The sequence below is a fragment of the Pseudophryne corroboree genome, chromosome 3 (assembly GCF_028390025.1).
Source record: "Pseudophryne corroboree isolate aPseCor3 chromosome 3, aPseCor3.hap2, whole genome shotgun sequence".
Taxonomy (NCBI): domain Eukaryota; kingdom Metazoa; phylum Chordata; class Amphibia; order Anura; family Myobatrachidae; genus Pseudophryne; species Pseudophryne corroboree.
Genome location: NC_086446.1, coordinates 489,937,119 through 489,958,585, shown reverse-complemented (window position 1 = coordinate 489,958,585; position 21,467 = coordinate 489,937,119). Strand labels below are relative to the sequence as shown.

At 48.8% G+C, this 21,467-nt stretch overlaps 1 protein-coding gene, 1 non-coding gene and 1 pseudogene across 2 annotated transcripts in view; 1 reads left to right on the top strand and 2 right to left on the bottom strand.

Moving 5' to 3' along the window:
• LOC135056139 (manganese-dependent ADP-ribose/CDP-alcohol diphosphatase-like) overlaps nt 1–21,467 on the bottom strand; it is a 49,934-nt gene that overhangs the window by 5,899 nt on the left and 22,568 nt on the right. The window lies entirely within an intron of this gene.
• On the top strand, nt 856–960 carry LOC134899823 (U2 spliceosomal RNA; annotated as a pseudogene).
• Nucleotides 17,178–17,296, bottom strand: LOC135061730 (5S ribosomal RNA). The gene has a single exon (XR_010248103.1). It is a non-coding gene; the product is annotated as a 5S ribosomal RNA (ribosomal RNA).

Genomic DNA, 21,467 nt, shown 5'->3' with positions numbered 1-21,467 from the left:
GGTCAAAAGTCGACATGCGTTTTTCATTATTTTTTTTTATTGAAACCGACTTGTTCATACTTTACCATCACAGTGGACCAGCAGTGGGAATATAATAGTGTGCCAAGCGCACTGGTGAGTAGCCATGTGAAGCATTGTATGTTGCTGTGTGGCCTTCCTGCTGGTACCGGAGAGGTGCTGGGGATCCCTGCTTGAAGCAGGTGCAGTATCGCAGCATTTAAGTTTCTGGCACCGCTTAGTGTTTAAAATGTAAAAAAGCGGCGCCATAGCAGAGGGCTTTCGCCCGGCACAGCGCTTCACAGAGGCGCTGGTTTCCGTAGAACTCTCTTAGAAAAGTACAGTAACCAGCTTCAGCGAGGGACATGCACTGCTGAATCCAGGCTCTGGATGTCCTGGAGGCATGAGTGAAGGCATAGCGCTTGGTTAAAGCTACATGCCCATAAGTCACGGGGTTATATGATCAAGACCTGTTCCATACATTCCTGTGCTTAAAAACATATTTAACATAGCACACACTGTCACCCCAGTATATTTTGCACTGTGGCACTGGTCTGCAATACAGACATCTAATTACTGCCTCACAGCTCTGACGTCAGGGGTTACAGTAGGTTCCCCATCAGGACTCTATTATGTTTTTTATGTATAGACAGATATACTATAGATATTGTTCTGTATTACCAATAGCTGCGTCTAAGGATATCATTGCTTCCCTGTAAAAAATAAAAATTACCAGTGATGGGAGACATTGCTGCCTCTCAGCGCTCACACCGGGGCCCTGACTGTATGGAGCCTGTATATTCTCCCCATGATGTATGTAAATTTACTGACCCGTTAGTTCAGCAACAACCAGTGTCTATCACCTTTTTGCTGTTTAGCAAGGATCAGTGTAGTATATGTTCTTATCAGTTAATATCTGATACGCCTCTATCTGGGGGTCATATATTGAATCCAACACGTCAATGAAGATGTGACGTAGTCAGATTAGGGTTTAGGGTGCCACGGGACACTTGCAGGGGTGCCCTGGGTTGGTGGTCCAGGACCAATTCAAATTATTAATGGTCAATATAATAGGCAAAACCAGTGCTGGTGGCTGCCAGTCATAAAATATGTGGCCAAACAGAAGCAAATCTTGTCCCTCACCACACAACTTACCCTAAGGATGACATATAAATGCGATCTACTTAATGTAATATTTATTTCTAAATTTCTCAATAAGAAATTTTTAGCCTAGGGGTGCCGTGAAAAAAATTCTGATATTCTAGGGCGCCGTGATTCAAAAAAGTTTGGAAACCACTGTATTAGATCCTAATGTACTATGTTTCTTACTATGTGACTCAAGGGGCATCATTCCCGACCACGGGAGTTGCTCATCTGTGACCTCAACTCACAGGCTTCATACCTTATTTGGATGACCTAAAACTCTAGACATCTTCCAAAGAACTTTATTAATGTTTCTTTTAACACACAGATATAGGTATATATATATTATATTATATTATATTATAAGTTCCATACATACAGTAACTTTAGTTCTTAACGTATGGACTCCATTGGATGCGCTTTGGAGCAAGAGGGTTTAACTTTGCTGGGTCCTCGGCTCAGTTGGTGTTCCCTACTCCCTGCGGTGGTATGGTTCCCCAGCCTCCCAGCCCACTACACGTTTGCAAGGGGGCAGCCTGCCTCAAGTATCTTGGAGAGTTGGTTGGTCTACAGTACGACCTTCCCGTAGGGCCCCATTTGTTCTTCCATTTCCCTACGGGACATCCTTTTCACAGGGACTGCATTTTTACACCCCTACAAGATGATCAAATTTACTCAGTTGTGGATTTTCCCCAGGTTTTTGGGTTGTACACAATAGGTCTCTCCAGCCAGTGCAGGTATCTCCTTAGGATTCTTCACTGCCCATGGATGTCCTGGACCCGGGAGTACCTGAACGGCGTTGGATCACATCGCTTCTTTTTCAACAACGGGTCCGTTAAGTCTGGTCAATCTACATCCCTACTGTTACATATTCTTCGGAGCAGTAATAGACAGATTGTACTCTGCTATTCTACTAGACCATACTTATTACCAAATAGGTACAGGGATAGTTACAGGTAATTTTCAGTGTGCAGAAGGGAATTTAGGGGTGGGGATTTGCACCCCCCTTCCTCTTTGTCTGTTGTTTATAACTGTAAGGAGTCATCGGATCGTGCTATAACAACGTAGACTTTTTATCAGCAGGTCGACTTAGCGACAATAGTCCTTGCAGCGGACAAATCCTTCCTTCAGTGAGGGTGTTTTTTTCTATACATACTCTTTAACAGTTAGTAGACTGGTAGGGTCCTTCATTTTTGTCTTCCCTAGTAGGGAGCTATATAAAGGGAAACCTTGTCTACTCCGTAGCATTCCCAGGTAGCTTCTGTGTCTCCTGCCCTTTCTTCTCCTTCCCTGTTTACTCATGCAGTGTAAACAAGAGATGTTTGTTTCGTCCGAAACTTGTTTTTGATCTAGCCTCGCAGGCCTCGGTCTCCAGATCTGCTGATTTTCTCACGGGCTTCCCTGGTAGGTGGCTTCTGCGTTCGGTCTTGTTCTGGCACCTGCTTTTGACAGATTGGCTGTTTAAGTGCTGGGATGTGGGGAACACCGGTGACTTAGCATGTTGGTTCTCTCAACTAGGAGACATCCTGGAGTACTTTCCCAAGACGGGAATATGGCTTTCCATGGTGGTTACTCTACAGTATCTGTAGACACATGACGATTTTAGTCCCGCCACTCCTAGACTGGCGGATGACATAAGTTGCCTGGGGGGGGGAATGCTCTTGGTGCTGGCCCCTTTTCTGATCTGGTTCTGTTAGCGGCAGGTCTCTGACTCCACTTCTTTAAGGAAAGACTCACTCATAGGTCTTACCTACCATAAACACTGTCGGACATTCATCTGTTTGCTAGGGGCATTGTTGGCTTTCCATGTTCTGCTTTACTCCTTCGAAGTTCGGTGTGGCTTGTTATATCCTTCTGGCTGGCCTCTGCAGTCTTTATGCCTTTGGGGTACGCTTGTAGGTTCTGTCTTTGCATAATATTATGGCTCCACCTTTATTTCTATACCTTCATGGCCAGTCCTGACAGGTTATCTGGCAAGTATATCTGTAGTTTCAACCATGCACAGCTGTGCGTGTCAGCTGTGCGTTCCAATATTCAAAGCATTCCTATCTCTAAATTAACAGTTAAAAAAAAATAGTTATCCTGCATTGGTCTGGACTTAACCATCTTCCTTTTCTTCTCATCCTCGGGTATGTTCATATCTTACCCTGTAATCTGCCTACTGCACTCTGAACCTCTGCAAATCATCTCTATACTAAATGTATGTTCATATCTTACCCTGGGGAAGAGGAAAAACCTAGGCCAGGCCCAGCAGGGTCATTTTCATCAGATTTTAGTGTGCTCCCCACATTCTCATACCCGCCCCCCCCGCCAGCAAAGGTGACCTCACCATGTGCTTTCTTTAAAAAAAAAACCCAACCCTTTTACTGCATACTTCCACCCCACTGTGTGGTATTCCTGTGAGGTGTGCCTCCACTGATTGCACACCCTGCCAGCAGCATCTAACACAGTGCAGCCCATATGGGGGCCTCTGATGGTTCCTCTGCGGGCAGGATGTGCCTCACGTGGATTGTTCATACAGGTTATATCATACGACTACACAAGTGCCCGTTCTCCCATGTATGCATTGGGCCTATGTATTGCTTATCTCCCAGTGTAACCTCTGTAGTGCGCCCAACATGGCTGCCTCATGTGATACGCTTGTGGATGGGATGGGATGAAAATGCATGGACCTGATAGTTTTGTTGGTACCCTACTCTGAACGTTAGGATGCTGCAATCACCCCCATTTTGTGTCATCTCTTCTAGGGGTGGACTGTTGCACCCAGGGTAATCCTACGCAGTGCTCCCAAGATGGCTGCCGCACCTGGTACCGTGAGGGTGGAATACACAGCCCATGGAAGTTATTAACCAAAATGCCTACACCAATCCTGCATTATGATTACTCTATGCATTCTAAGTTTTCATTTTTATGTCTGTGTGGCCTGTGTATTGCTGTATTAATCTTCTGTATTATAAGGCTTGAAAGACTAGGCATGTTTACATTGGAAAAGCGGAGACTAAGAGGGGATATGATCAACATCTACAAATATATAAGGGGACAATACTCAGAGCTTGCGCGGGACCTGTTTTTGGTTAGATCAACACAGAGGACTCGTGGACACTCGCTCAGGTTAGAGGAGAGGAGATTCCGCACAATACGGCGTAAAGGCTTTTTCACGGTAAGGACAATACGTGTTTGGAATTCCCTGCCCGAGGGAGTTGTAATGGCGGAATCTGTCAACACCTTTAAGAATGGGTTAGATAAATTCCTATTGGATAAGGATATCCAGGGGTATGGTGCATAGTCATGCATTATAGTTACTATTTAGTCAAATCATCATGCAGAGGACACCACAAATAGGTTGAACTCGATGGACAATTGTCTTTTTTCAACCTCAGATACTATGTTACTATGTTTATTGTTTTGATGTCTGTAAAGCGCCTTGAGTCCTGTTTGGAGAAAGAGCGCTATATAAATAAAATTATTATTATTATTAAGTATCTTGGTGTTTTCTGTATCGGTTGCCTCTGCATCATACTGCATATTAGGTTGCCTGGCATCCTTTTGTCACACTCCACAGTTATCTTGGTTATCACCTTGAATTTCGGCTTGACTGTGCAGTTTCCGGAAATTCTCAGCGCATTCCCGCCCGTTTGGGAAGCTCTGGGTCGTCCCCATGGTATTCTTTTTTTTTTTTTTTTTTTTGAGAAAAAGTTTTATTGAGTTTTAACTTTCAACAAGATATTCGTAAGGTATGAAGTACAGGTATCACATAATGGCTCATAACGCAGTCAATAGTTACAAGACAGTAACAAAATATCAACTTAGGTATGACAGCTGGTGTGTGGTAGGTCAAACAAATATGTATGCCTATGTATGGAGCACCACCAGAAGGTGGTGTTGCGCATCAGTTGTGTACCATAGTCAAGGGAGAAGGAATATCTCTAAGTGAAACAATATAGCTTATAAAAGAAGAACAAGAAGTAAACATAGCGATGGAAGAGAGGGCGGAAGAGAAAAAAGGGGGGGGGGGGGAAGTTAGGGAGTGGGGGAGGGGGGGTGGTCGGCCGGTCCCAGCCGCCTGTGCAATGCGTCAGGTGGTTGAATCGGGTATCATGATGACTTATATTATCTTATATGGTAGTCAACGGGGGTTCAGCACCATAAAATGTTGTCCAGGGTGACCACGTGGCGGTAAAGTTGTCTGGGGTGTCACGGAGAACCGCAGTAATACGTTCTAGTCTATAGGTTTGCCATATAGCATTTATGGTAGCAGGTATTGTAGGGGGTGACATGGATTTCCAGTTGGCCGCAATTTGGCATTTGGCCGTATTTAGAATGTGTTTAGTTAGTTTCTGTTGGTGGCGAGGGGTGTGAGGGATTGGGCGAGAGAGCAGGGAATAGAAAGGTGACCTCGGGACCGTCAGACCAAGGACGTTAAAGATAAGTCTAAGGACCCTAGTCCAGTATCCCCTAATCTGCGGGCAGTTCCACCAAATGTGCAGCAGGGTTCCACGTTGGCCACATTGACGCCAACATCTATCTGAGCAGGAAGGATAGATTGAATGGAGACGCGATGGCACCAGATACCAACGATAGTATAATTTATAGGCGTTTTCCTTAATTCGGACTGAAATGGAGCTCGTGGAGATTTCTTGCCTGATCTCAGACCACTCATCTGGCGTCAGGTCCTCACCTACTTCCCGCTCCCAAGCCGCTTCATGGGATTCTTTCGGGGGCGAATTGTGAGCTAGCAAAATTTGATATATGGCTGAGAGCAAGCCTTTAGTTGATCGTCAAGTGCGACACAGGGATTCAAAGCTCGACTTACCTCCCGTGGGTGGCGAACTGGGGATAGAGTTAAAAAAGTGACGTATCTGTAGGAATTGGTAAAAGGTTGAGCGCGGGAGGGAGAAGCGGGATTGCAGATCAGCATATGTGGGGAACGTGTGTAGTGGGGCGATGTCCAGAAGGAAGAGTACATTATGACTGGTCCATGACTCAAAAGCCAGATGATTCTCCCCTGGTGGGAAGTCGGGATTGTTCCACAGAGGGGTAAGCAGAGGATGGGAGGAGCGTAATCGATAGAGTCGTGAGCAAAGATCCCAGATGGAAAGAGTAAAGCGCACTGTGGGCAACAGTGAGGAGGCGGGGGGGCGACTATTCGGTCGACACCAGAGCAGGCTATAGGGGGAATATCTCTGTAGCGTGGTAGCTTCCAGATGTGTCCAGACTCTGTGTCCAGGGTTATCGTGCCAAAGGACACACGTGGTTAAGTGGGCGGCTCTATAGTATTTAAGGAGGTCAGGAACTCCCAGGCCCCCCTCTAAACGGTGTTTTTGAAGAATTCGCATCCTTACTCTGGGCTTCCGCCCGGCCCAAATGAATCTGGTAAGGTCTGCTTGGAGATTTTTGAGGATGGAGGTGGGAACGTGTACGGGGAGAGTTTGCCATAGATATAACAGACGGGGTAATAGTGTCATCTTGACGGCCGTCATTCGTCCAAACCAGGACAGGATGTATTTGTTCCACTTGGTCATATCCTGTTTAATGGAGGATAATAATCTGGGAAAATTGGCAGCATAAAGTCCAGAGTAGGACTTAGTTAAATAGATGCCCAGGTATTTGAGTTTGTCAGCTTGCCAGGTACATGGGAAGGCGGCCTGTAAGAGCCGAAGATCCGGATCTGCGACATGCAAGGCTAGGATTTCGGTTTTGTCCGAGTTAATGTTGTAGTTTGACAACCGACTGTACGTATCTATCTCCTCTATCACGTGTGGGAGGGAGGCAGACGGGTCGGTCAGGGTGAGGATGACGTCGTCGGCATATAGTGCTATTTTGTTATTTTGGGTTCCCGATGTGATACCCGATATGTTGCGGATCAACCTGATCTTGGCTGCCAATGGTTCCATAATGAGGGCAAAAAGCAGGGGGGAAAGGGGACAGCCCTGTCGGGTGCCGTTACGTATGGGCAGGGGATCAGAGGAGAGGCCATTAATTAAGATTGAGGCTGAGGGATTCTGATATAGCGATGTAACGCCTTTATAAAAGGCGCCGTGCAGGCCCATATTGAGAAGTGTCTGCTGTAGGAATGGCCAGGCTACCCTATCGAAGGCCTTTTCTGCGTCGAGGGCCATGACTAGGGTCGGGAGAGACCTATCTTGTGCCAGCTGGATGAGGTCGATGAGACGCCTGGTGTTATCTGCGGCTTGTCTAGAGGGGATAAAGCCGACCTGGTCGGGGTGAATGAGTGAGGGCAGAAATGGAGCCAGTCTGTTTGCCAAAATTTTGGCAAAGAGCTTTAGGTCGACATTTAGGAGCGAAATAGGTCGGTAGTTCTTCATCTCCAGCGGGTCTCTATCTGGTTTTGGAATGAGGATGAGGTTGGCCCTAGTGGTGGCTGCATCGAATGAGCCTCCGTCCAGGACTGAGTTAAACAGAGATTGAAGCATGGGGAGTAAAGGGGTTGTGAATTTTTTATAATACAAAGCTGTAAAGCCATCGGGGCCAGGGGCTGCGGTGCGACGTAGCTGTTGAATTGCCACTGAGATTTCTTCTGCGGAAATGGGGGCATTGAGTGTCGACACGTCCACGTCGGAAAGTTTAGGGAGTTTACAAGTGGATAGATATTCTTGGATCTTAGAGACGTGGCAGGAATCGGTATCCAAAGTGGAGGGGAGGTTGTACAGTGATGTGTAATAATCCCGAAATTGGGAAGCCATTCGTGTCGGGTCAAATGTAGTGGAACCATCCGCACAGCGTAGCGAAACAATACGGTTTTGAGTACGTTTCGCTCTAAGCTTCTGGGCTAGTAGAGTGTCAGCCTTGTCTGATTTCTCATAGAACCTCTGACGCGCCCACAAGAGCGCCTTAACTGCCTTTTTAGAAAGGATCTGGGACAGTTGACCCTTAACTGCTAGGAGTTTGGAATATGTTTTCTTTCTGGGGCGGCGTTGATGCAGGAGGGTCAGGGCGGCAAGTTCTGATTCTAAGACTTGGATCCGTTGTGCTTCGATTTTCTTTTGGGCAGCCGAGAGGCTTATAAGGTAGCCACGAATGGTGGCCTTGTGTGCTTCCCATATCAGGGAGGGAGGGATATCTGGGGTCGCATTGTCAGCATAATAATTAACTAATGCGGTGGCAATGTCAGCAATAGTGCATTTCTTAAGTAGGAGAGATTCATTCAGACGCCAGAAGCGGGTGGTGGGGGGTGAGGAAGATGAAATCTCAAGCAAAACAGCTGAGTGGTCCGACCAGGAGATGGGGATCGTCTGGGCGCTAAGGAGTTTGCGGGTAGTATCCCGGTCGATGAACACATAGTCTATGCGGGTATAGAGGTCGTGAGGTGGGGAGTAGTGAGTAAATCCTCTCGCTGAGGGATACAATGTTCTCCAACCGTCATACAAGTTATGCAGTGATAAATGTGCTTGTAGACGCTTGGCCAGTTTGGCGGGGGCAGAAGCCGCAGGGCCGGGGCGAGACCTGTCGTGGAAGGGGTCCAAGGTGACATTGCAATCTCCACCAATTATAGTCATGCTCGTGGGGAGGCGGGAAAGGCTGTCAAAAAAGGCTGTAAAAAGAGAACCCTGCTGCGCATTAGGGGCATAAATGGAAGCCAGAATCAGAGGAGCTTGGTTATAGGAGCATGAGAGGATGACGTAGCGACCCTGAGGGTCCGAGACAGTATCATGAACAATTAGAGGGAGGCCTCGACGGATCATGATAGCGGTACCCCTGCGTTTGGCAGGCATATTTGAATAATAGACGTGTGGGAATTGTTTGCAGGACATGGAGGGGTGCGGGGGTTTAAAGTGGGTCTCTTGGATCAATACTATATCTGACTTTTGTCTATTGAAGAATTGGATGGCCATGGCTCGTTTAGTAGGGGAGTTCAGGCCGTTGGCATTAACCGAGATAATTTTCAAAGTCATGGTGGGGTGAAATGTGAGCGACGCAAAGTGAGGGGCAGGACGGGACCAGACCGACCAGGGGGTTGGAGGGGAGAAAAGGATGGAAAGAGAGAGAGAAGGTGGGAAAAGATGTCTGTATAAGGATACAGAGGGGAAAAACCCTTTCCTATAGTAGGGCCGGGTATGACACAAAAAGGATAGACGCCGTCCTGGCGCATCCTTCGGGGGAGGACGTGGACTTGTGATAGAACAAAAAGTAGGGTGAATGGAAGCATAGGGAGGGAGAGGGTATAATGGAAGCGACCAAGTGACAGGGGGAGTAAGGGAGGCTAACAGAATTGCATTATTGAGAGATATGAATAGTGTGAATGATAGAAACCGAATGAGGGGACGAGAAAGAAAGTGTAAAAGAGCAGTCACTAAACATGTAACAGTCTTACCAGAAAGTTGTGGTTAGTAACAAATAAACCCCATGTTAGTCATGGACAAACATAAACACAATCTTTAGAAATAAAAAGCTACTTGATTCTCACGTGTAATCTAGCGGACCGCATCGCCCATGGCGGCACAGCCACCAGGCCACGCGGAGAGCCTGAGGAACAAATGTGAACATAAAGTAAACCGCAATATTAAAGTACTCAGAAACCACATAGATCATACGTAACAAGGGTCATGTCACGTAGTGTCTGAAGACGTTCAGATGGAGGACCATTCCGGGGCCGGGGCCCTTGAGCTTGAAATTGGGGATGCTGCCTGGTCTCGAATCGACTCAGGGAGATCTTCAAAAATGCCAAAAGTTTTAAGTAAATCAGCTCCTTGCGATGGGGTCTTGACTGTGAAGGTCTTCCCGTTTTGCGTAATCTGCAGTTGGAAGGGGAAGCCCCACTTGTATTTAATGGAATGGGCTCGGAGCACCTTGGTTACGTGAGCAAGATCCCTGCGCTTTTTGAGGGTGGAGGGAGCCAAGTCCTGGAACAGTTGTAACTGGGAGCCGGCATAAGAGACCACTGGTAGCCCTCTGGTCGCCAGCATGATTCGCTCTTTGGTGGCGTAGTAGTGGAAGCGAATAATTACGTCGCGTGGCGGTTGAGTCGGGGGCGGTCTAGGTCGGAGGGCCCTGTGGGCTCGATCCAGCTGGAGAAGAGCTTCGGGGACATCTGGGGTCAATTGTAAGAAAAGGTTCTCCAGATACTCGGGGAGAGAGCTCGAGGGCACACTTTCAGGGATGTTGCGGACTCGGATATTGTTCCGACGATTGCGGTTGTCCATATCTTCTAAGTGGTCCTTGTACGCTTCCATATCTGCCCGAATATCCAGAAGTTCCTGCTCAACTACCGTTTGAAATTGGCAGACGTCATCAACTTTGCGCTCCAGTGCATCCGTGCGAGAGCCCAAGTCAGCTATTTCGGACCTGAACTCAGTCAAAACCGATCTCATTTCTGATTGGATCGTTTTTGTAACGATAGCCACTATGTCCTGTGTGGATAGTGGACTGTTGGAGGTGGCAACGTCAGTGGGGTCAGTGGAATGTTCCGTTGACGGCGAGTTCCGGGTGGAGGATCCAGCCTTCTCCCAAGCTCGCAGGATACTGGGTTTAGGTGTCTGAGAGTTCTTGCGATTCTTTTGTGACATTTTAGATATAGCGCTTTGTATCAACGCAGTAGACTAATGCAGTAAAGAAGGCAGGGCCCCCCGTCACTTCGTGGTCGTTATGCTTAGGGAGCCATAAGCTCCATGTGGCTCACCGAGCGGCGAGAGAGGAATGGATTGGTAATAGCATGCAGGTCACCCCCGCAGTGGACTGGCAGGGTAGAGGCGATCCTCGCACCGGTGATGTGGGTCTGTAGCTGTCTCCGTCGCTATCCGCTGGGCCCAGGGCAGTCGAGTGGGCGCAGGCACCCGAGGAGCATGCACCGTAGTGGGTGCGGGAGGCAGCCAGGTGTGTATGATGTGAGTCGGGCCCCTGGCTCGTTTCGGTGGCTCGCAGGAATCAGGGGGATGCAACCCGAGCAACGGGAGGTATCTGGGGTTGATAGGGACCTTTGCAACAGGCTGGATAGGGGAGAGGTTATGAGTGTGTTTCAGTGGTGGAGATCTCCTTTCCCCTGGTCTCAGTTGCAATTAAGCAAGGAGAGCCTGATATTGTGCACAGCGGGATCCCAGTGGGAGCAGAGGGCCCGGGATGTAATGCTAGGGGAGGTATGGAGGGCAGGTGACTCCGTGCCGTTAGGTTGTGGGGGTCTCCCAAACGTCCGGCCCGTGTCGCGGAAGGTGTGGGAGTCACCAGCCACCAGCTCCGTTAGGCTGCAACTCGCGGGGTTAAAGTATGGGGAGCGCGGGTCCCGTGACAGGCAGCGGGCCGCGTGAGGACTCACCCGCTTGATTTGTAGGCGCCCAGCAGTGGCTCCGGCAGACGTACGGCGGAGGAGGCGGTCGGGGGCCCCGAGAGGATCCAGCAAGATGGCCGCCGCGCGTCCGCTCCGTCGGGCTCGCCGGCCGTGAACCGTCCTCCTCTGGGTCTGTACTCAGGGCTGGGGTGTCAGCAGCGCTCCCAGGCAATGCCCACGGCAGCAGGGGGTCCAGCGGGTGTTATCAGCGGTCGGAGGGTCCATCCACTTCTCTGGGGCTCGGCGTCAGCAGTGGTTATAAATTGAGTCCCCGGGCTGGGAGGAACGAGTGGGCCGCAATCCGCAGGAGCTCCAGGCCTGCTCCCCGATTCCGCAGCACGCACCCGATCGGCTCAGAGAGGGGTAAAGGGGCTCCAGATACCCTCTGGGAACAGGAGAGCACAGGAAAAATAAGATTTTACTTACCGATAAATCTATTTCTCGTAGTCCGTAGTGGATGCTGGGGACTCCGTCAGGACCATGGGGAATAGCGGGCTCCGCAGGAGACAGGGCACATCTAAAAAGCCTTTTAGGTCACATGGTGTGTACTGGCTCCTCCCCCTATGACCCTCCTCCAAGCTTCAGTTAGGTACTGTGCCCGGACGAGCGTACACAATAAGGAAGGATCTTGAATCCCGGGTAAGACTCATACCAGCCACACCAATCACACCGTACAACTTGTGATCTGAACCCAGTTAACAGTATGATAACAAAACACGAAGTAGCCTCTAAAAAGATGGCTCACAACAATAGTAATAACCCGATTTTTGTAACAATAACTATGTACAAACATTGCAGACAATCCGCACTTGGGATGGGCGCCCAGCATCCACTACGGACTACGAGAAATAGATTTATCGGTAAGTAAAATCTTATTTTCTCTAACGTCCTAGTGGATGCTGGGGACTCCGTCAGGACCATGGGGATTATACCAAAGCTCCCAAACGGGCGGGAGAGTGCGGATGACTCTGCAGCACCGAATGAGAGAACTCCAGGTCCTCTTTAGCCAGAGTATCAAATTTGTAAAATTTTACAAACGTGTTCTCCCCTGACCACGTAGCTGCTCGGCAAAGTTATAATGCCGAGACTCCTCAGGCAGCCGCCCAGGACGAGGCCACCTTCCTTGTGGAATGGGCATCTACATATTTCGGCTGTGGCAGGCCTGCCACAGAATGTGCAAGCTGAATTGTACTACAAATCTAGCGTGCAATAGACTGCTTAGAAGCAGGAGCACCCAGCTTGTTGGGTGCATACAATATAAACAGCAAGTCAGACTTTCTGACACCAGCCGTCCTAACTATATATATATATATATATATATATATTTTTAGGGCCCTGACAACGTCTAGTAAATTTGGAGTCCTCCAAGTCCCTAGTAGCCGCAGGCACCACAATAGGTTGTTTCAGGTGAAAACGCTGACACCCCTTTAGGAAGAAACTGGAGACGAGACCCAGTTCTGCCCTGTTCAAATGGAAAATTTTTAATATGGGCTTTTGTAAGACAAAGCCGCCCATTCTGACAATCGCCTGGCCGAGGCCAGGGCTAACAACATGGTCACTTTCCATGTGAGATATTGGTCAACAGCATGGTCACTTTCCATGTGAGATATTTCAAATCCACAGATTTGAGCGGTTCAAACCAATATGAATATAAGGAATCCCAACACTATGTTGAGATCTCACGGTGCCCCTAGAGGCACAAAAGAGCTGTATATGCAATATCAGGATTTTGGTACTTACCGATAAATCCCTTTCTCCGATTCCACAGGGGCCACTGGAGTGTAGTTACAATGGGGAGATAGTAGGTGGTATTGGTAGCTGGCACTTTAAAAATTCTCACACTGTGGCTAGCTCCTCCCCTACTATCTCCCCTCCAAGCCAGTCTACGTTAAACTGTGCCCGAGGAGAGCTGTAATAAACAAACCGTAAGGTAGAGGAGGTTAACGACGCCCTGTAAACCAGGCGAACACAAACTAAACCTGGAACAGAACCTGACAAAAAACCAGGCTAGCCTGAACCCAACAAGCAGTCATATGGTGATCTGCAATCGTTAATCAAACAAAAATCAGGAGAAACAGCGCTGGGCGGGCGTCCAGTGGCCCCTGTGGAATCGGAGAAAGGGATTTATCGGTAAGTACCAAAATCCTGATTTCTCCTTCATCCACTAGGGGCCACTGGAGTGTAGTTACAATGGGGACGTCCCAGAGCTCCCAAAAAACGGGTGGGAAAGCGCTGAGAGTCCTGTAAAAACTGCTCGGCCAAACAGTGATGCAGAGGCCGTAAAAGTGTCAAACTTGTAGAATTTGACAAAACGAATGTCGGTTTGACCAAGTAGCCGCCCGACAAAATATTCATGGAGACCCCGCGGGCGGCTGCCCACGAAAGTCTTACAATGCGCGTAAAGCGCGCTGAAATGGAAAACGGAGGTTCCCTAGTAACCGCCAAGAAGACTGTCTGATGATCAGATGTATCCAACTGTCCAGCATATGCTGGGGCCCCGGCTATTTAGTACGGGAGCATCATCCAGAGCAAAGAAGAAAAAACACTTCATCGAATAGCCTGAGACCTCTGTAGAGAGAGTTGACGAGCCCTGACAACATTCAGAGAGGATTGAAAACCACTAGTGTCAGATTTATATGAAAAATGGACCTCCCCTCTGGAAGAAACGACCGCTGAGGCCGAAGCCGAGCCCGGGGAGTTGCCAATAGAGTACTCCCTGAACAAGAGGCCGAACTTACGGCCGCTAGGCTAATCTCATTTGGAAGAAAAGCGAAAAAGGCAGAGACCTAAAATTCCGGTCAGTGTGGTTTGAAGCGCAGCGGAGCAAAAAACCTCCCAGAGAAACCAAAGATGAATGGTAACTGGAAGAAGGGGGAAAAAACCCCTTTTATCTTCATTATGTTCCATAAAGTTTTCCCAAAGTGGCAAAAGCGAGAAGAGGTAATAGACTTCTGAAATCGGAGCCCAGTAGGCCTAACCGAACTAGGGAACTCCTCCCTTCTGAGGTCTCGTGAACAGTCACACGGGTAACCGAAACCAGTGTAAAATTGAACAAGGAGAAAAAAGGAGCCTGTTGAAGTAGACAGTCCAGTCGAGGTAGGAGCCAAGGCTCCTCTACTGACAACAGGCGTATCTGTATCTTCAAGTCATGCGTGGCCCAACCAGCGCCACCGAGAGGACTAGCACGCATAATCCCCTCCTGTGTTACTGAACATGAAGTAGAAATAGAAAAAGGAGGCAGGATAGAATAACCAGAAAACTCCCCGGAGCCCTGAGGGCCTCCACGGCTACTGCCGTCCGAGAGTAATAAAGGGTTAACGAGTCAGTCAGAACGCCCTGAGGTCGATCCGAAATCTCCGCCCACAGCGGACCAGCTGACAAAACTCCGGGGCATGTTCCCTCACCCAGGAGTCTGACCTGGTGGCTTGATCTGGAAACAAGATTGTTGTCCCCCGTTCCGAGAGGAATGGAGGCGACCACTGATTACGTCGCAACTTGACTGAAGAAATAGAGTCTCTGGTGCCGAGGAATGAAAAAACCTCTGACGGACCGTGTTGAGAAACGTCTATGCGGAGCATAAATTGGATCTGTGTCGAATCAGAAGCTCGTGGATCCTCCGGATATTCAGAAGCCACCTAATGTACAGAGTGGGATAGTAGCAGTAAATTGTCCCATTAGGGAACCAACGTCACCCACTGCCCCTGAAAAAGAGTTATTCTGTTATCTTCCTAAACTCTGTGGGAGCGGAAGAGAGAAGAGTAAAGGACTTACAGTGAAAATGAGAATCCTGTTAAGGGGGAATCTGAGAAAAGCCTGTCCAACGGAAATCAGTAAACAGGCATCTCTGAAGACAAGGGACACGTAAAACTCCCTTTCTTGTTTAAACTAGCAATCACAGACTAAAAGGATTGTAAGGCCAGAATAGGCCTGTCCGAGCCACTTGGCTTCGGAACGTGAAAAGAAAACAAAGGCCTGAGAACTGTCCTAATTCAAATGATATGTGAAAAACAGGGATCAACACCCTTTGCGGTTAGAAACCTATGGAGCGCAGCCTGCAGTATGACTCTCTTGTCATCGTAAATCAGCCGACCTATGCCGAGGGACTCCTGAGACGGTTGTAACCGCCCAAGCCTTCTCCCATCGACCTGCGCCTACCCTGGGACCCTGCAGGTGTAATGGGTGTATAGGATGACATAAAATCAGACTGGACTGAGGATGTTGAACCTCTGCTTCAGCCTTTTTACCCTGAGAACCCCTGGCGACGAAGATATCACCCGTGTGGAGTCAAAAACCTGAAAGGGCACGAAAAAATCTAAAGGGAAGACCAGTAAAGGTCTGTCTTGGAGCTGGGGCAGTAGTAGGAGAAATCAAAGTGGACCTACCTCCATTGGTTCAAGAAATCCTGCAGAAAGTTCCTTCCCCAGAACCATCTGCCCCGTAGGATTTCATGTTTACTTGTCACTGTCGCAGCCCCAGAGGTCGTCGGGTTAAGACAGCCCAAGCGAAGATGCAGGGTCCGAGTCTGTAGACATGGAGACCTCCAAGGAACATAAAGCAGAATCGTGATTCTGACCTGTATCAAAGTATCAATTGATCCTGATGCGAAGCATCCTGTAACCTAGAGGACAATTGTTCCCCAACCTACCTGCTCCGGATACGGTAGAACCATGCTGCCGCATATGTCGATGGATCCCTGAGCAAGGTTGCCTCAGGAAAACGGCGGCTTGATGGACCGGCGATACACCGAGGTGTATACCCTAGAGAGGTTCTGATACCCTCTCCTGCCATCTGCGGGGAAAAGATAGGAAAACAAACCTTGTTTGATACCTGATATTGTGTATTCGGGTGTCTGTCGGCCGCCTACCGGAGCCTGCCCAGCTCATCCGAAACTGAACCAGTCGCTGTCATTTTCGTCAATGGCGTGGAACCCTGATGGACTTGACGTGTCCTCCTCCTTTACCTGCAGTATCAGATGAACTGCTGTATTATGTACCTGTATATTCTGAGACACTGGTTCAGATCCACAGAAAACAGACATCAGTAATGCATGGAATGTTAGCAAAGTTTCTTTTTGGAAAGGTGTGTTTGGTCCCGCTGTGATTTGATCCTGTGACCTTGGAAACCAAAGTCCAAGGGCTTACCTGATGAGTTATTGTCTGGTTAATAGTGACATTACCTGCATCATTGATCAAACAGGGGTGTGCAGGTGCGTGGAGGGCGAAGCAGATGGCTCCGCCGCATACTTCACACCTAAGAGGGAATTCTTCGACTATCCCAGGAGAGACAAACGAAAGGAGAAAAGGTGGGTTAAATAAACAGAGCCCTACGTAAGGTGTGCACTATAATGTGTAGTGACCGATACGATTAAAATAAACTTTCTGGAGCAGCGGAGACCTGAACCAGCAACGCTGCGCTGTGGGACAGGAGTCTTAGCCCTAGGCTATAGGAGTTCTCCTTAAAGTTTTGTTTGGATTCAAACCCCTGTTCAGATACCCGCTACTAGCGTACTGAGCCGCAGCGCTATTTGTCTTATGCCTTACACGCATTCCACAATTACAAATAGCATTAGTAACTAGTGACAACAAGGAATAATAAAGGGAAGGCAACACCCCGCCCTGTATTTAGTGTACCGCTAATTAAGGTGCACCAGATGTTTCTCTGAGGTTCCGCTGGCTTTTCAAAATGGTGACCAGCCTGTGAGAAAGATGGGGGAAAATGTTATGTGCAAGATGTTGTTATTAGAAAACATTGCGGAAGTAGCCTACAGCACCTGGTATTCCCAGGCGGTCTCCCATCCAAGTACTAACCGGGCCTGACCCTGCTTAGTTTCCGAGATCAGACGAGATCGGGCGTGTTCAGGGTGGTGTGGCCATAGGCTTTTATCCCCTATATCTGGTATTTTATGGATTTATCTATATACATACCTACACGCACTTAAATATATATATCTATATATATACATGCACAAACATAACTATATATGTATATATACACACACACCGTAGGTAAATAAATACTGCACAGTAGATCCTTTTAATTATTATTGAGCAGAGTCCCAGCTACTGTAATAGAGCAGGTTCCCTGATTTGCAAGTAGGAAAATGCTGGGTAGAGGACTCTACTGCAGGAGGAATGTATCTATATTTCAGCAGCCTGAAGTATCGAAAAGTTACAAATCCCAGAGCTGTTGCCTAGCGACGGGGAGACCTGGGAGCCCGCTGAGTAAAGCAGGTTAACTGTTAATATACCTGGGACTTTATTTGTATTTGTCTCTGAGTATGCAAGATTAGCCCACTGGGCTATAGGAGACACTGCAAATATGAAGCCAGGTCTGTGCATGGAGGAAATGGCCGCCAGAGTGAAACTCCTCTGGGCTATGCGATAAAATCTATATAGTGGATAACTGGATTAGTGCTGAGCCACTCTGACTATATCACATTCTCCTCAGCACCATGTGCATTAAACTCACATAAATGCCTATTACACTATAACAGTGGCCGGGGAGCGGAGAATGCTGAGCCCGCTGTACAGAGCGGGAGTTAGCTCCGCCCCCCGGCTATGGCGCCTTATTGCAAAACTAAGCGGGAAGCGAGCTGTACCCTCCGCTGGGCCTGCGAGTCACCGCCGGGGAGCGCTGAGCGCTGAGCCCGCTATACAGCGCTAGTAGAGCCCTGTATCTGCTAGCCGCCGCCGGGGAGTGTTGCGCTGAACAGAGCGCGAGTCGCCGCCTGGGAGCAGGGAGCGCTGAGCTCGCTCTACAGAGCGGGACTTAGCTCCGCCCCCTCCGTACAAGGCGCCAAATTTAAACATTGCTTTGCGCTCGAGCGGGATCCCTGTGCCGGCTCTGTGAGTCGCGCTGAGTGGGGATCTGTGCGGGGGGTGCGGGGAGCTGGGGGAGCAGAGGGTTATCAGAATGACACACACCCGTTTTTCAGTCAGGGTTGTATAAACACATACTCAGCCTCCCCCAATCATCCTGTCTGTTTCTCCATGAGGAGGACAGGTAAGGATACAATAAAGTACATTACAGCCCCAGAGAGCCCTTCTGGAGTGGGTTGTACAACAATAAACAGTGCATTGCTCTAAAAACATACATAGCCACCACAAATAAAGTATACTTCACTCACCACTGTGTTCTTGGTGGATCGGCCCCGACACACGCCGCACGCAGCGGCGTCCAGCCGGAATCTTCTGTGGTGGGGTGGTCCCGACACAAGCCGCACGCAGCGGTGTCCGACCATTTTTTGATACTCACCGCTGCCATGCTGCCGGAATCTTCTGCTGGATGGAGTGGCCGCGACACGCGCCGCACGCAGCGGTGTCCGCCAACTCAGGAGAGCTCAGTGTCTCCCTCAGCCGGGGCCCATCCCTAGCCGCACGCAGCTGCGATGGGACCCCGCCGGCAGCTCCCACGGTGCAGACTGGCAGTGGCAGAGCTGCCAGTCTGTGAGTGTGTGTAAGAAAAATAAAATAATAAAGAAAAAAGAAGAAAATTCTTCAGCTAAACCCAAGTGAACCAGCTACCTCGGGCACTTAACTAAGACTGGCTTGGAGGGGAGATAGTAGGGGAGGAGCTAGCCACAGTGTGAGAATTTTTAAAGTGCCAGCTACCAATACCACCTACTATCTCCCCATTGTAACTACACTCCAGTGGCCCCTAGTGGATGAAGGAGAAACACCCTTTACAATCTGGACTTCAGGAACTGAAGTTAATTTATTTCTAGAAAAAAATCTACAGGGCCGAAATTTAAATCTTAATGAACCCCAATTTGAGGCTCAAAACACTCCTGTTTTCAGGAAGTGTAGAAATTGACCTAGTTGAATTTCCTTCGTGGAGCCTTCCTGGCCTCACCCACGCAACATATTTTCACCACATGTGGTGATGACGTTGTGCGGTCACCTCCTTCCTGGCTTTGACCAGGGTAGGTATGACCTCTTATGGAATGCCTTTTCCCTTCAGGATCCGGCATTCAACCGCCATGCCGTCACACGCAGCCGCGGTAAGTCTTGGAATATACATGGTACTTGCTGAAGCAAGTTCCTTCTTAGCTCCCCAGGCCCTTAGTCCTCTGTGAGCATCTCTTGAAGTTCCGGGTACCAAGTCCCTCTTGGCCAATCCGGAGCCACTAGTATAGTTCATACTCCTCTATGTCTTATAATTCTCAATACCTTGGTTATGAGAAACAGAGGAGGGAACACATACACTGACTGTTACACCCACGGTGTTACCAGAACATCCACAGCTATCGCCTGAAGGTCTCAAGACCTGGCGGAATACCTGTCCCGTTTTTTGTTCGGGCGGGACGCCATCATGTCCACCTTTGGTCTTTGCCAACGGTCCACAATCATGCTGAAAAACTTCCCTATGAAGTTTCCACTCTGCCGGGTGGAGGTAATGCCTGCTGAGGAAGTCTGCTTCCCAGTCGTCCACTCCCGGAAAGAACACTGCTGACAGTGCTATCACATGATTTTCCGCCTAGCGAAAAATCCTTGCAGTTTTGTCACTGCCCTCCTGCTTCTTGTGCCGCCCATTCTGTTTACGTGGGCGACTGCCGTGATGTTATCCCACTGGATCAATACCGGCTGACCTTGAAGCAGAGGTCTTGCTAAGTTTAGAGCATTATAATTTTGCTCTTAGCTCCATCTATGTGGAGAGAATTCTCCAGACTTAATCACACTTCCTTGGAAATTTTTTCCCTGTGTGACTGTTCCCCAGCCTCTCAGGCTGGCCTCCGTGGTCACCGGCATCCAATCCTGAATGCCGAATCTGCGGCCCTCTAGACGATGAGCACTCTGTAATCACCACAGGAGAGACACCCTTGTCCTTGGATATAGGGTTATCCGCTGATGCATCTGAGGATGCGATCCGGACCATTTGTCCAGCAGATCCCACTGAAGTGTTCTTGCGGGAAATCTGCCGAATGGAATTGCTTCGTAATAAGCCACCATTTTTACCAGGACTCTTGTGCAATGATGCACTGACAGTTTTCCTGGTTTTAGGAGGATCCCGATTAGCTCGGATAACTCCCTGGCTTTCTCCACTGGGAGAAACACGTTTTTCTGGACTGTGTCCAGAATCATCCCTAGGAACAGTAGACGTGTCGTCGGAAAAAGCTGCGATTTTGGAATATTTAGAATCCATTCGTGCTGTCGTAGAACTACTTAAGATAGTGCTACTCCGACCTCCAACTGTTCTCTGGACCTTGCCCTTATCAGGAAAGCGTCCATGTTTCTTTTAAGAAAAATCATCATTCCGGCCATTACCTTGGTAAAGACCCGGGGCGCCGTGGACAATCCAAACGGCAGCGTCTGAACTGATAGTGACAGTTCTGTACCAGGAACCTGAAGTACCCTTGGTGAGAAGGGCAAATTTGGACCTGTATGTAAGCGTCCCTGATATCCAGTGACACCATATCGTCCCCTTCTTCCTGGTTCGCTATCACTGCTCCGAGTGACTCCATCTTGATTTGAACACTTGTATGTAAGTGTTCAAATATTTCAGATCTCACCGAGCCGGTTGGCTTCAGTACCACAATATAGTGTGGAATACTACCCCCTTCCTTGTTGTAAGAGGGGTACTTTGATTATCACCTGCTGGGAATACAGCCTGTGAATTGTGTGAGGGGGAGACGTCTCGAATTTCCAATGTACACCTGGGATACTACATGTAGGATCCCGGAGTTCCCTTGCGAGTGATTCTGAAACTCTTGAGATGACCCCCTACCGCACCTGAGTCCGCTTGTACGGCCCCAGCGTTATGCTGCGGACTTGGCAGAAGCTGTGAAGGGCTTCTGTTCCCGGGAATGGGCTGCTTGCCGCAGTCTTCTTCCCTTTCCTCTACCCCTGGGCAGATATGAATGGCCTTTGCCCGCCTGCCCGTATGGGGACGAAAGGACTGAGACTGAAAAGACTGTGTCCTTTTCTGCCGATATGTGACTCGGGGTAACAAAAGGTGGATTTTTCAGCTGTTGCCATGGCCACCAGGTCCAATGGACCGCCCCTTTATACGGCAATACTTCCATATGCCGTCTGGAATCTGCCTCACCTGA